General features: G+C 40.7%; 1 pseudogene; it reads right to left on the bottom strand.

The window, feature by feature from the left end:
• Positions 1–11,414: 11,414 nt before the first annotated feature.
• Positions 11,415–11,933, bottom strand: LOC110286188 (ferritin light chain pseudogene; annotated as a pseudogene).
• Between the last annotated feature and the right edge of the window lie 1,478 nt (positions 11,934–13,411).

Genomic DNA, 13,411 nt, shown 5'->3' with positions numbered 1-13,411 from the left:
GTAGTCCTCCAGAAAGTTTCTCAGATCTTCTCTATTGCTTGTGATTCTCTCCATAAATCCAGTAAATAAGCCCAGTGTGGTGGTGCATACCTTTAACCAAAGCACTCAAGAGGTAGAGGCAGGAAGATCACGTTTGAGGCCAGCCTGGTCTACAGAATGAGTTCTAGGACAGCCAGGACTGTTATACAAGACAGAGAAATCCTGTCTCATAAAACAAGACAAAACAAAACAAAATCCAGAAAACAATGATCAATAAAATTCATAGTAATTTCTCAATGCTGTGCAGCTTGAACCTTCCTCACACTAATTAATTATTTGCCATCTATTGGTTCAACCTCCCACAAAGTTTTGGTACAGAGGAAAATATAGATAAGTTCTTTGCCACAATGGAAAAGGAATGGCACACAGTCCAATTTCCAGCAGAGTCCCCATTGAAACTTCACAAATACAGCATGTACTATCTACACTCTCATAAGATTTTTTCTTTTGAATTCTCATCAGAATCACCCTGGGGAGATCAGACTGTGCCCAGGTCTAAATTGCTCCATATTAGGTAGAGTGGCTTGCCCCTTGCCCAGGCAAGTCCAATTTATATGCAGCACTTAGTTTCATTTTGAGTACAATGGCAGAGGTAGGGTTACTCTACATACCATAGTGCACATAAATACCACCACGTGTCAAAGTGGTTTGTAAAATCCTAAAAGTAAAATGGTACCATCTATAAACTTGGCAGAGTAGAGTGGAAGCGTATAAACCCAAATGTATATTACAACCATATACAGGGAAAACATCTGGCCTAAGAACTTATTGAACACAGCAGGTCAAGGAAGAATGCAATACCCACATCTGGACCCTATAAAGAGAAGGTCGTCTTACATTGAGATGAGAATGACTCTCACTCACCCAGGACATGGGGTTAGAAGAGAGGAAAGATCTAGCATACAACATGATCCTCAAAGGCATGCTTCCAGTAACCTAAATTCCATCCAGTAGACCCGACAAGATTCCTTGACTGCTCAGTTAGTCTGGGAACCAGGCCTTCAGTACATAGCCTTTAGAGGTTAGTTAACATTAAGAGCATAAAATTAATTAATTAATTAATCAATTTTTTAAAAAGATTCGAAGCATAGCATCAATGCTTGTCTTAGTTTCTGAGTCTGGAAAAAAAAGACCTTGCTCAAAGATATGAGAACACTTAATTGATCAGAAGAGGCAGTATCAACCAAATAATATACATGGGCAGGACCTAGGCCTCCCTGCACATATGTAGCAGATGTGCAGCTTGGTCTTCATATGGGTCCTAGACAACCGATGTTGGGGCTACCCCAATAGCTGTTGCCTCTCTGTGGGATATGTTCTTCTATCTAGGTTGCCTTCAGTGGGAGAAGAATTACCTAGCCCTGCAGAGACTTGATGTGCCAGGGTGAAGGGATAATCAGGAGGTCCCCCACCTGTTCAGAGGAGAGGAGAAGGAGGGGAGTAAGAACTGTGGGAGGGAGTTACTGGGAGGGGGCAGTGAATGGGATGTAAAGTGAATAATAAAATTACACACACACACACACACACGAATAAGGCAGTATGCTCCCAGGGAGCATGGGAAGGGAAAACTGAAGCAGTGTGCAAATGAAGGAAGCTTTAGCACTTTGGGCAACTGGTACTAAGATTTGCTGGACATTCTCTGAACTACTATGTTAAACATGCCTCTGAATTGTCTGTGATGCTTGAGGAAACTAAAATGTTCACCCATTAAGTTGCACACCCTATTGGTCCAAAGTCAACTGTGAGGGAAGGCATGAAAGTTAACATTTGAAATTTCAGGGCTGCTTCACTTGCTGACCAGGCATGCTCCATCATGCCAAGGATTTGTATAAAATTTCTAAGATAGATTAAGAGAATCTGAGAGCCACAATTCTATGTTCTTTTTCTTTTCTTAATTTTTAAAAATATATGAATGTTATCTCACCAACGGTAACAAAATTTCTTTGTACATGAGCCAGTTCTTGTATTTATTTGTTTGACTGCCCTGCCCGCATGAATTCTGATGAAATCCTTGCTGTTGCAAGATTTAGTCCACCCAGTCCCCCATAAGTTTGTAAGTGGGGAAGTGGCTCTTTGATGTCTATGTTTTTATGCTTTGCATTCTAGGCACTTCTCAAGTACCTCCTTTTGTGACCCTTTTCTGTCTACCAAATTCTTTCTTCCATTGTAAATGCATTGCCTCACAGGATCTGACACGACCATTCAAATGACTCTTCATTAATAAAATGTTTCAAGTTCCACCTTGGAATGCTCATGGCCATTTTCAAGCCACCATCTTGTTCTTTTGTTAGCCAATGTATCATAGTGTATTGATATGTTAAAAATATATATGTATTTCTATTTGTGTGGTACCAAGAATAGGGTTTAGAACCTGGGGCTTGCCTAAAGTCTGAGTTCCACCACTGAACGGCAGATCTGACCACTAAATTTTGCTTTGTGTGTTGGTGCTGGATCCCAGAGTATAAACTTATTGAGAAAGTGAGTTGTGTCACAGATCTCTTTATTTGTAACACACAGCTCAATGAGTGGCAAGGAGTAAGTGCTCCGTAACATTTTCGGAATATAAATGAATGTGATTAATACTTTTAGATTCAACAAAACCTTAGAATCTGAAAAAAATGCTTACTATGTGTATCCCTAAAAGGCCTCCCAAATATCGGTAGTTTGAATGTGTGCCTAGTTGCAGTAAATACTCCTCAGAATCAAGTGTTCTTTAGTCAGAAATTATCAGGAATTCCTGTGGCTACACAAGTTGAATTTTCAGTCATTGTCATAAAATCAAACCCATTTAGAGATTGAAGGTTATCGCTGTAAGTGCACCTTGGAGGCTGTAACAGTGATTTCAGTTGGTGATTTGAAGAAAGGAGCCAAGGAAGCAAGGATTCCTCTAGCGTCCATGCTATGAGAAAGAGGAGGCTATCCTAGAGTTAGACATTTTGTGACAAGTAAATGGCTTGGATTTTGTCTGTGCTTAGGTAAAATCATAAACTGGGCTCCTTTTGTCTCATTCTAGCTTCTCACAAGAACATATCAGAAGCTGCTGTTTTGCAAGGCAGTGTGTCCCATAGACAGACACAGCCTGGCTGTGAGAATTTGGCCAGATTGCAATGGGAGGATTTGATTGTGAGTGTCAGATGAGTTCTGAACATCAGACTTTTGTCTGATCTTGGGTTTGGGGGTTTTTTGGGTTTTTTTTTGTTTTTTTGTTTTTTTTTTTTTTTTTTTTAACTTGAGGGAAAGGCTCAGAACAGTGTGATCATGTGCTGATCATTCTCGAATGTCAGGAATGGAAACTGAATGGAGGAACAGAGGAAAAGCAGAAGCGAACTGGGCTGCTCATCCTGCCCTCTGACCTGTCAGGCTGACAAGGCTTTAAATCTTGAAGCTTTGCCTAGTCCCAAAAGCGTATTAATGTCTGAAATAAATAGATTTTGCTTCTGTTTTTGTTTTTTTTTTTTGGGGGGGGGTTGTTTTGTTTTTTGTTTTTTTGGTTTTTGGTTTTTGAATTTTTGTTTTTTGCCAGAAAGGCAAGCAACGTAGTTCTCCTCTTTAAAGATATAAAGACGAGGCCTGGGGACTTACGTCATGAATGGCAGTAGCAAAATCATTTGTGTAGCAACAAAATAGTATGGATTCTTTTTATTTGCCTCCCATTCTGGCTATTTTCTCTTTCTAAACTGTTATTTTTGTGTATATATGAGAGTGAAATAGCAAAGCCATTAGTCTAGAAAGTGTATCCAGAAAAGAAATAATATATTTTTTCGGTTATTTGTTTGTGATGCTCTCTGATTAGAATTCTGGATCCAAACTCATGTCTGGTTGAGCACTGTTATAAATTAGGTCACATACTCTGCCAAATCCAGGAGCTCCGACGATGAGGACAGCATCTTTGTCGGAACTGGTCACAGTACAGCACAGGAGAGATCTAACTAACAACTTACAAAGAAAACAAAGCCCCAGCCTTCTTTGACAGCGATGAGAGGAAAAATAGTAGTGTCCAGACGCAAGCATGCAGTCAGGACCAGCTGGATCCAGCCCAACCAGCTATCCCCACACTCACATACATGTGTGTGTATAACTAAGTTTCTGTAGTGTAGTTGTTGTCAGGCTTACCTAACATGTGTGTATGAGCATTAAATTAACTGAAATTCATTGGTGGGGGAAACTTTAGCTATAAATTTAAAATTACAGAAAAAAGTTGCATTAATAGTATATGCATTTTGGTTTATCCTTTTCAAACTATTTTTTTTTCTCAACCATTTGGAAGTTGGAGGTATTTTATCAAGCTAGCTAGTCCAAATTTGAGGCCCACACATACCTTTTCTACACCAGCCTGCTCTAATCCAGGTACACACTGGATGTAGTTCTTGTGCTGTACAGTTCTCAGTAACTTCGGACAATAGCTCTTCTTGATCCTGAATCCTTCTGCTCCAGGCTAGTGATTCTGTAGAGGCCCTCCTAAGGTTCATCTATGGAATGTGTCCTCATGGTGAGATTCAGGTAGTACATTCTGGGGAGGATAAGGTGCTGTATTGCTTTTTTTAATGATTGAATCTATTTTCTTCTTAATGTTTTTATCTGGAGTTATACAAAGCATTAGGATTCATTGTGGCCTCTCACACACAGTTTAGTTTCTGCTGATCCTCGTCCTTTCTCTGTCATCTTTCTGTCTCCCCATTTAGAGCATTCCCCGTGTGTTCAATTACCCTTGTCCCTCCCTTAATGCCTGTTCCCCTCTTGTCACTTTTCTCAGTTCATGGCCTATATTTACAGCTATCCCTGCATATGCGTGTGTGTGTGTGTGTGTGTGTGTGTGTGTGTGTGTGTGTAAAAAGTTTAGATACACATCTAAGAAAGAGCATGTAGTATTTGTCTTTTATATTCCAGGTTATTTCTCTTGATATTTTAAATTATGCACTCATTAGTTTTCTATAAATTTCATGAGTTCATCATTCTTTATTACTGAATACAATTTTACCACATTTATTATCCATCTGATTGATGATGGATATCTAAGTTGATTCCGTGTCCTTGTTATGAGTAAAGCAACAATGAACACGAATATGCAAGTGTTACCATCTCAGTGGTAGGATATAGAGTCCTTTGCATATATGCCCAGGAGTAAGACAGCTGGGTTGTGGTCATTCTATTTTCAATTTTTAAAAAAATCTTTTTATCGATTTCCATAATGGCTGCACCAGTTTGTACTAACATCAAAAGTGAATAAAGGTCCCTATTTCTTTGTACCCTTCTTAGCACTTGTTGCCTTGAGATTGGATCTTACTGTGTAAGCTAGGTTGATCTAATTTTTGCTGTCTTGTTATCTTTGGCTTTTGAGTGCTGGAGGAACAGGCATACACCTTTATGTCCACTTCAAGCAGTTGATTTTTAATTCCCAGATCTTTATCACTTTGGCTTAGCCTTCTGCCTTGTTGGAGATCCTAGACACTTCTATACTTCCTCCAATAATTATGAATTAAGTCATAAGAATTGCTACAATTCTAAAGATGTCTTTTGTGGGAGTTTACACTGTGATGAAACCTTATATTAATTCCCAATGTATGCATGCACTCACTCATGGATTAATGCCTGCTTTATTATTACTGTGATGAATAAATTATTTATCCAGGTAGGTGAGTGACTGACAAAGATAAACAACACTGCATGAATGTTATAAAGATAGTTTCTTCTGCTGTTTATTATTACTCTTACTATCATTATTATTATTATTTATATTTAGGTCCTTATTTCCTTTATTTTTTCCTTTTCCCCGCTCTCCTAAATAGGTGGCATTTATAAGTCAATCTTCACAACTACCACTTTCAAGAGAGGGAAAAATCAACTGCATAGAAACTCCAAAGCGTAAGATTTACCCAGAGCAAAGAAGTTCAAGGTCTCAGTGATGTCTGGCGTTCTCACGCTGATAGATCCTAGGCTCCCACAGAGTGCAGTGGGAGGATGTGGGAGATTAAAGAGTAGGCAGAGAAGGCCACCAAGAATTGGCAACTATGTAGAAAGTAACAGCCAGCAGTTAATTAGTTTCAGCTCTAAAATGACCCCTTTGTGTAACTTGTCCTTCCTGAGAGAGAGAAGTTAAACTGCTTTTAGCAGTGTGTTAATTAAAACAATTAATCCTGGGTCCTAAATAAAATGCCTCAACTTATTTGGAGAGGAGCCTTCCCTCGTTTGCTTTTCTCCTATGCACTGAGAAGTATATTCCTAAATTAGCCAATTCCTGTTACTTCAGAACATGAGGTTTATTTAGAGAGAAAATGATTATTAAGCCATCTCCTAGATTCAGAAGTTGCCTGTTTTCCAAAATTTGAGACGCAAGCTTATTTAGAGATATTACTTGCATAGCTCAAATGAAAAGACAGGTGATTTTAAAAGCAAAGCATTTATTGTCCACTTAGCATGTGCTGGCCCATCATTTCGGTCTTCACGGTGTTATCTCATTTTATATTCATTACAGTCTATGAGTTGCATATTATGGCTATTTTATTATGGACAATTCCACTTTTTCACATGAAAGAGGTAAACTGTATGGTAACTGTAGAGGCAGGCAGGATGTAAACGCAGGTAAGTCTGGTCCAGGGTTCATTGCTCACACCATACTATCTGCCTTCCAGATCCCCATTTGCCTGTAGTCTCATGGGCACGAAAGTCACCTAAGAGGAGATGAACCAATACCAGATGATTGGATTGTTGTCTGTGTGAGTTATATTTTCTTTTTGCTGAGACAGAATGTTTGATGTAAACAAGTCAAAGGGAAGAAATAATTACCCACTCAGTGTCAGCGTGTTGAGTCGATCCTGGCAGAAGAGGTGTGGCGCAGCAGAACATCATGTAGCAGACAAGAATCAGAGAGAGAGAGAATCCAGGAAGAGGCCAGCAGATGCTATAGTATTCCTGAGACATGCCACAGTGAGCGTTTTCTCTAACTAGTCCCTATCTTCTACCTTGCACCACTTCCCATCAGTGTCGTCATACCAGGAATTCCTCAAGGGAACAACCTATTCATTAATCTGGAGCCTCCATTATGGAGTCTCTGGGAATACCCTCCAAAAGACTCCTAGGAGTGTGTGTTACTAGTCTCCAAGGCTTTCTTCAATGCAATCAAGTTAAGAGTAGGGACAAGTCATCGCTGTTCGGGGTGAATTTTTCAAAGGTAGCTGACTGAAAGCAATCCATAAAGGCAAACAGAGCTTGGTTTGGTGAAGGGGGTGTTTAGAAGCTCCTCCAGATAACAGGACCCCATGAGCATCACAAATATTGGTGAAAGCAAAGTGAAGGATTGCCTCTGACAGAGCGCTCCTGTTGTCACTTCAGAAGAACTAGGTCCCAGTTCTATAAATGAAAGTTTGTTTATAGTCTGTCCCTAAGAAAGGGACAGAAAGGTGAATGTGGAGAACGTTGGCAGCATGCTGTACATTGGGGCATATCAGCTAGGGGAGGTGGGGCTTCAGTGCCTTGATATTGGGTCAAATGCACTCTTCCTGCAGTTTCGCTTTAAACCCCGTTGTCCAGGGTCTCAGTGAAATGGCAGAGGAGGCTGAGCTGGCCTCTGTCCAGCCTTGCCTCATTTCTGCTCTCTAGCCCACCTTTTTTTTTTTTTTGTACTAGCTGGTTTAGTTTAACTTGGGGTTGTGGCAACAGGAAGCCCCAACCCAATCCCTGATTTGACTTTACCATCAGAAAAGCTGTCTTGATTTCCCTCTGGGTTCTCATCTCTAGGAGCTCATCAAAAATGTAGATGAAAAGAATGATCAATTGGTATGCCCCAAATTTCAATGACAGGATGATAGGAAACTTGACTTGAAAAACTATTTATGGTAGATGAAGGCGAGGCTTCAAGACTGGTATAAGGAATCTGGCCTGAGCCTATAAAAACCATTTGTGATAAGTCTCTGTAGGAGTGCAGGCACAAAGTGCTTACCCACAGAGAAAATCACTGTGGAATTTGTTTCTAAATTAATCTCTCAGAATGTCATGTCACAGAGTGCCCATTTTTACAGACAAATTTGCCAGGGACCTCAGCTCTCTTTAAAAGTCAAAGTAATATTTTATAATGTCTTTGAATCATTTATTCCAGGCTCATCAGATTGCTCTTTTGCAAGCATTTGTTGATGACCAAAGACTATTTTAGATTATCTTGGAAGCTTTAATAGCCCCCAAAACGTTGTTATTGGGAAACAAATTGAACCTACAAGTTCACTACTTATTAGCACTTTTGAATGCTGATTTGAGTTTTTGCTTCCTATATATCAAGTCCAGAGATTTTAATCCAGTCTAAGACAAGTGTTATCGTCTTCCATATACCTCTTACTCCTTACTATAAGCAAATAGGAAAATGCTTTCTCTAGGAATAGTGCTTCTCTTATAGTCTTTTTATCATCAAAAGCTTTGTGTGAGTACTGGAGAATGATTCAGTACTTGAAACCACTTGCTTACATTTGCAGAAGAGCCAAGTTTGGTCCCCAATACCCACATGGCAGTTCACAATTATCTACATCCCCAGTTCCAATGCATCCATCCCAGTGTCCTGGCTTCCACAGGCACCAGTAATGCACCTGGTGCACAGACATACAGACAAACATTTGTACACAGAAGATAAAAATAAATAAATCTACAAAGGTACTTTACATGAAACAGGAAAAATCAGTTTTTGTCCTGAACAGTCCAAAACAGTTATCCCAATCTCTGCAAAATATATTGTCTATGCCCCCTTTTCAAAATAAATGTGTTTGGTCTTCCTGACACCAAGAAAATAGATAAAGAATATACACTGGGACTGTCTAGAAGCTCTCAACACCTGTCCCCAGAAGCTGCATATTTCCATTCATTCTCCTGGCCCTCTGGGCCTCTCTCTATCTCCTTTGGTACCTGATCTTGCCCCAATTTTCCCCTCTGACTCCTCTCTCCCACCCAGACCCCTCCCTCCTTTTGCCTCCCATGATTATTTGGTCCCTCTTTCTAATTGGGATTATTAAAACATCCTCACTTGAGTCTTCCTTCCTTCTTGTTAAACTTCTTATAGTCTGTGAATTGTATCATGGGTATTCTGTACATTTTGGCTAATATCCACTTATCAGTGAGTACATACCATGCATGTCCTTTGGGTCTTGGTTTGGGTTACCTCACTAAGGATGATATTTTCTAGTTCCATCCATTTGCCTGTAAAATTCATGATGTCCTTGTTTTTAATACCTGAATAGTATTCCTGCGATGGGGGAGGCTCCCAAGATTCAATGTGAGTGACTTTAGCTGAAATGCCCAATAGTGAGGATATGGAATCTGAAGAGATTACCTCCAAATGTCAGACATGATCCCCAGTGGAAGGATGGAGACACCAATCTATCTACAAAGCTTTTGACCCAAAATTGTTCCAGTCTAAAATAAATTCAGGGACAAAAGTGGAGCAGAGACTGAAGAAATGTCTGACCGGTGACCAGTCCAACTTGGGATCCATCCCATGGGTGGGCACTAATCCCTGACACTATTACTGATGCTATGTTGTGCTTGCAGACAAGAGCCTAGCATGACTGTCCTCTGAGAGGCTCTACCAGCAGCTGACTGAGACAGATGCAGATACTCACGGGCAAGCCTTGGACCACGGTGAGGGACCCCTGTGGAAGAGTTAGGGGAAGGATTGAAGGAACTGAAGGTGATGGCAACCCCATAGGAAGAACAACAGTGTCAACTAACCTGGACCCCTGGGAGCTCCCAGAGACTGAGTCACCAACCAAAAAGCAAGGCTCAGCAGATATGTAGCAGAGGCCTGCCTTGTCTGGCCTCAGTAGGAGAGGCTACACCTAATCCTGAAGAGACTTGATGCCCCGGGATGGGGATTCTGGGGGTAGCACCCTCTCAGAGCCAAAGGGGCAGGGAGGAGGGGAAGAACTCTGCAAGGGGGGACCAGGAGGGGGACAATATTTGGGATTTAAATAAATAAAACAATTAATAATAAACAGAATACCCACTGATCTCTGTTCTCAGTCCCAGTTGTTCTTTCTGTACTAGCTGATTTAATTTAACTTGAGGTATAGCAACAGGAAGCCCTTAACACAATATCCAATTCATCTTTACCAGTACTCAACCCTGGCCCAAGTTTACAGTTTGAGAAAAGAATTACAACCCCAATTCCAGCTTTCCAAATTTCAAGGAAAAAATTACTATATTGCTATCTGCAGGACAAAAATTATGGATTTGGCAAAAATTAAAATTAAAAATAATCCTGCCAAGAAAAAAACAAAACACATTCTCCATGCAGTGCCCCTCCCCACAATGCTACATTTTTGCTCTTTCTCCTATCCTGGCTTTTGAGATTTAGCTTCTAGCCGACCCACCCCTACTTGAACTACTTTGCCTTTCTCAGGGCTGCATGGAAGTTTTTGCATCTCTTCTTGAAAAGAAACAACAGAAACTTAATCTGCAGTGACAATGTTCATCTACACATTCTCGGTTGCAGTCTAGAAAGAGAAACCTTTAAATGGCATAAAAGAATCCATAACACCCAGACAGGTTAGTGAAAGATGTAACATACAGTAGTGCTTATGCAGCCTTTCTCATTTCCTCTTATCGGGATTGAAAAATTAGCCCTAAGAGGTTAAACAGGCAATCAGAAATGAGAACGTCATTCTACTGATCATACCCATAAAGCAAAAATAAGCCAGTTACCAAACGGAAACACTATTTCTAGGCGTAAGTCCACCAACGTTTAACTTGAGAATCTTCATCAAGAGGTCATGGCATGGTAGATAGTCCGTGTTGTCAGCAGCAATCTAGTGGGAGATACCACGATAACTTTCATGGGGTTGCTGCTTCTTGGGTTCCAGCGAATAAGCAGATGGCATCACATCAACTGGGAGATCAGGAAAAGCAATTAGATGGTGGCTGATGACCAGTTAGGGGTGAGGGTACAACATGATGTAGTCCAGAAAGCCAGTCCATTTTTTTCTTCTAGGCAAAAATTAACCATACATTTTAGAATGCATCTGGAGCACAGTCCGGCAGACAGAATTGGTTCAAATCACACCACCACTAAGACTGTATACAATTTTTATGAATTATTAAGATGGGGGGGGGAGGAGACCAAACACAGGTTCAATTCTTTAGTGTATAGACGATCCAGAAAAGAACAGTTTACTTAACACTGCCAGAGACTGTCAGACAATAAATCCATTCTACTCCCAACTTAGCTGTTTTTTTGTTGTTGTTGTTTTTGGTTTTTTTTTTTTTTTTTTTTGTCTACGCGAAGAAACTTTGTTTCCATTTGGCATGTGGCTTTAGCAGGTGATGCTGAACTGGACGAGAAGCTGGCATCAGCAAAACATAGCCGGCTCCTCAAGGCCACCAGCCAAGGACTCCAGGAGTCCCTAGTCGCTGTTGAACGTGAGCCTTTTGAGGAGACAGGCACTCAGGCTTTCCTCCTAGCTGGCCTGCTGGCGGAGGTTGGTCAGGTAGTCACTAATCTTTATGAGATTTGTCTCCTTCTCTAAGAAGTGCTTCTACAAAAAGTGGCAGAGTTGGAAGTCTGCGTTGGCTGAACCCAGGCCGTGCAGATCCAGAAGGACTTGGTTCAGGTTCTTCTCCAAGGCCAAGGAAGTTTCCATGGCATCCAGGCTCCCGTCACAGCGACACGAGGGCATCATCTGCCCATCAGAGAAGTGGTCACAGCCGCTCTGTCGGGTCTGCATTAGGAGAAGATTGGCAGCCTGACGCTTCTCTGTAGACAGATCTCAGAAGAAATGAACGAGGCTGCCCACAGACCTGTTATCTTTGAAAAAGAATCCCAGAGAGAGATACCTATCTGAGGCCTCCAGATGCATGCTGATTAGGCGATTGATCTTGGCCTCCACCTCCGTGGTGTAACGCTGACCGCTACAGGCACTCATGGTTGGGGAACAAGATGGAGTTTATGAAGAAACCTGCTTCCAGAAGCAGAATGCTGAAGATCGTTCCAGAAGTTGTGAGTGGAGAGGCAGGAACAGAAGGTAGTTATGGGTCCAGGGGGTGGGACTGGGAGTTTCTAATAGGGCAGTGGGTGGAACTATATGGTGCGCAGTCCCAAAACCTTTCCAGAAAAAATTTAATTGTATTGTATCTTGTAGTTATTGGAATGGAGGCTCTTTCTTTGTTTAGTGTCCCATTTTTTAAAACCATAATTCTAAGGTGAGGTAAGAACATCGAAAGTTTTCATAATGAGATTCTTTTAATTAGCTGTGACTTAAAACTTTTCTGCTTATTAATTTTGAGCTGGATACAGTATTTTACTCTGCTTACAGACCCTCATTGTCTCAGGGAGTAGCCATTAATCCCCTTTTCTCAGAGCAGTCTTACTGTTCGGATATAATTGTTAATAGCACCCCCATCTCCCTGTGAAGGGTCCTTGTTTGGAATATGGGTTATACAGTCACTTATAGATAAAAGTGAAAACAGTAACACACAAAAGATTGAGCTTGTGAATAGTTTCTTTGTTATGTTTTGAGAGAGCCTCTCATGTAGGCTTCCAACTCCCCAGTTATCCAAGGATGACACTGCACTTTCCAAGCCTATAGAATCACATTTACCTTGTTTCTATTTCCATAACCATGCCAGCAAGAACTACTGTTAGTTATAAATTGTGAGAAAGCACACTGTTTTCTATGTGGTATGTGTTATTCACTTCTTGCATTCACTAGACCTAAAAAGTTCTTTGGAATGTCATAAAAGTCACTTGTCTAACTACATATTGGAGTCCTGTGATGTAAGACACCCCACCGTTAGCTAAAACATAATGTGAATGAGAATAAAAATGAAAAAAAAATGAATGTTTATAAATCTTATCAAAATTAAACATATACAGAAGATTATAAGTTAATTAGCTGGTCTCCACTGAAAGGTAGAGACATAAACCCTAATGTTCCCATAAGACCTTGTTCAACTTTATAATTATATGCTGAGCATTTTATTTGAGAAATGCCATTAACCTTGTCTCACAATCAGAACATCTTCCTGTGTTTTCTATTAAACAGGCATACTTTATTTGTGGCAAAAACTCTGAACCCCGTAGAAAAAAAACAGAACCTCTGCTCTAACCTCAGGACCATCCTGTAAAGGAAGGGAAATATCAATCATTTTGCAACAACTTTCAAAGTTAACTTCTCTGCTGCTGCAAACGTGCATTCCAACACACACACACACACACACACACACACACACACACACACACACAGCCTCCTCTTCACTCCACCTGTCTCCTCCAGTAAACTTTCTGTAAGGAGCCGTCCTCACATTCGCCATTATAAGATGGCACTGACACCTGTGTTCTAAGTAGTAAACAAACCATCTGCACATGCGCTGGGGTAGTTTCCCACCCCATGTGCTCTGCCTT

The sequence above is a fragment of the Mus caroli genome, unplaced genomic scaffold (assembly GCF_978045245.1).
Source record: "Mus caroli unplaced genomic scaffold, Mus_caroli_1 scaffold_5, whole genome shotgun sequence".
Classification (NCBI taxonomy): Eukaryota; Metazoa; Chordata; class Mammalia; order Rodentia; family Muridae; genus Mus; species Mus caroli.
This window is presented reverse-complemented; position numbering and strand designations above follow the sequence as displayed.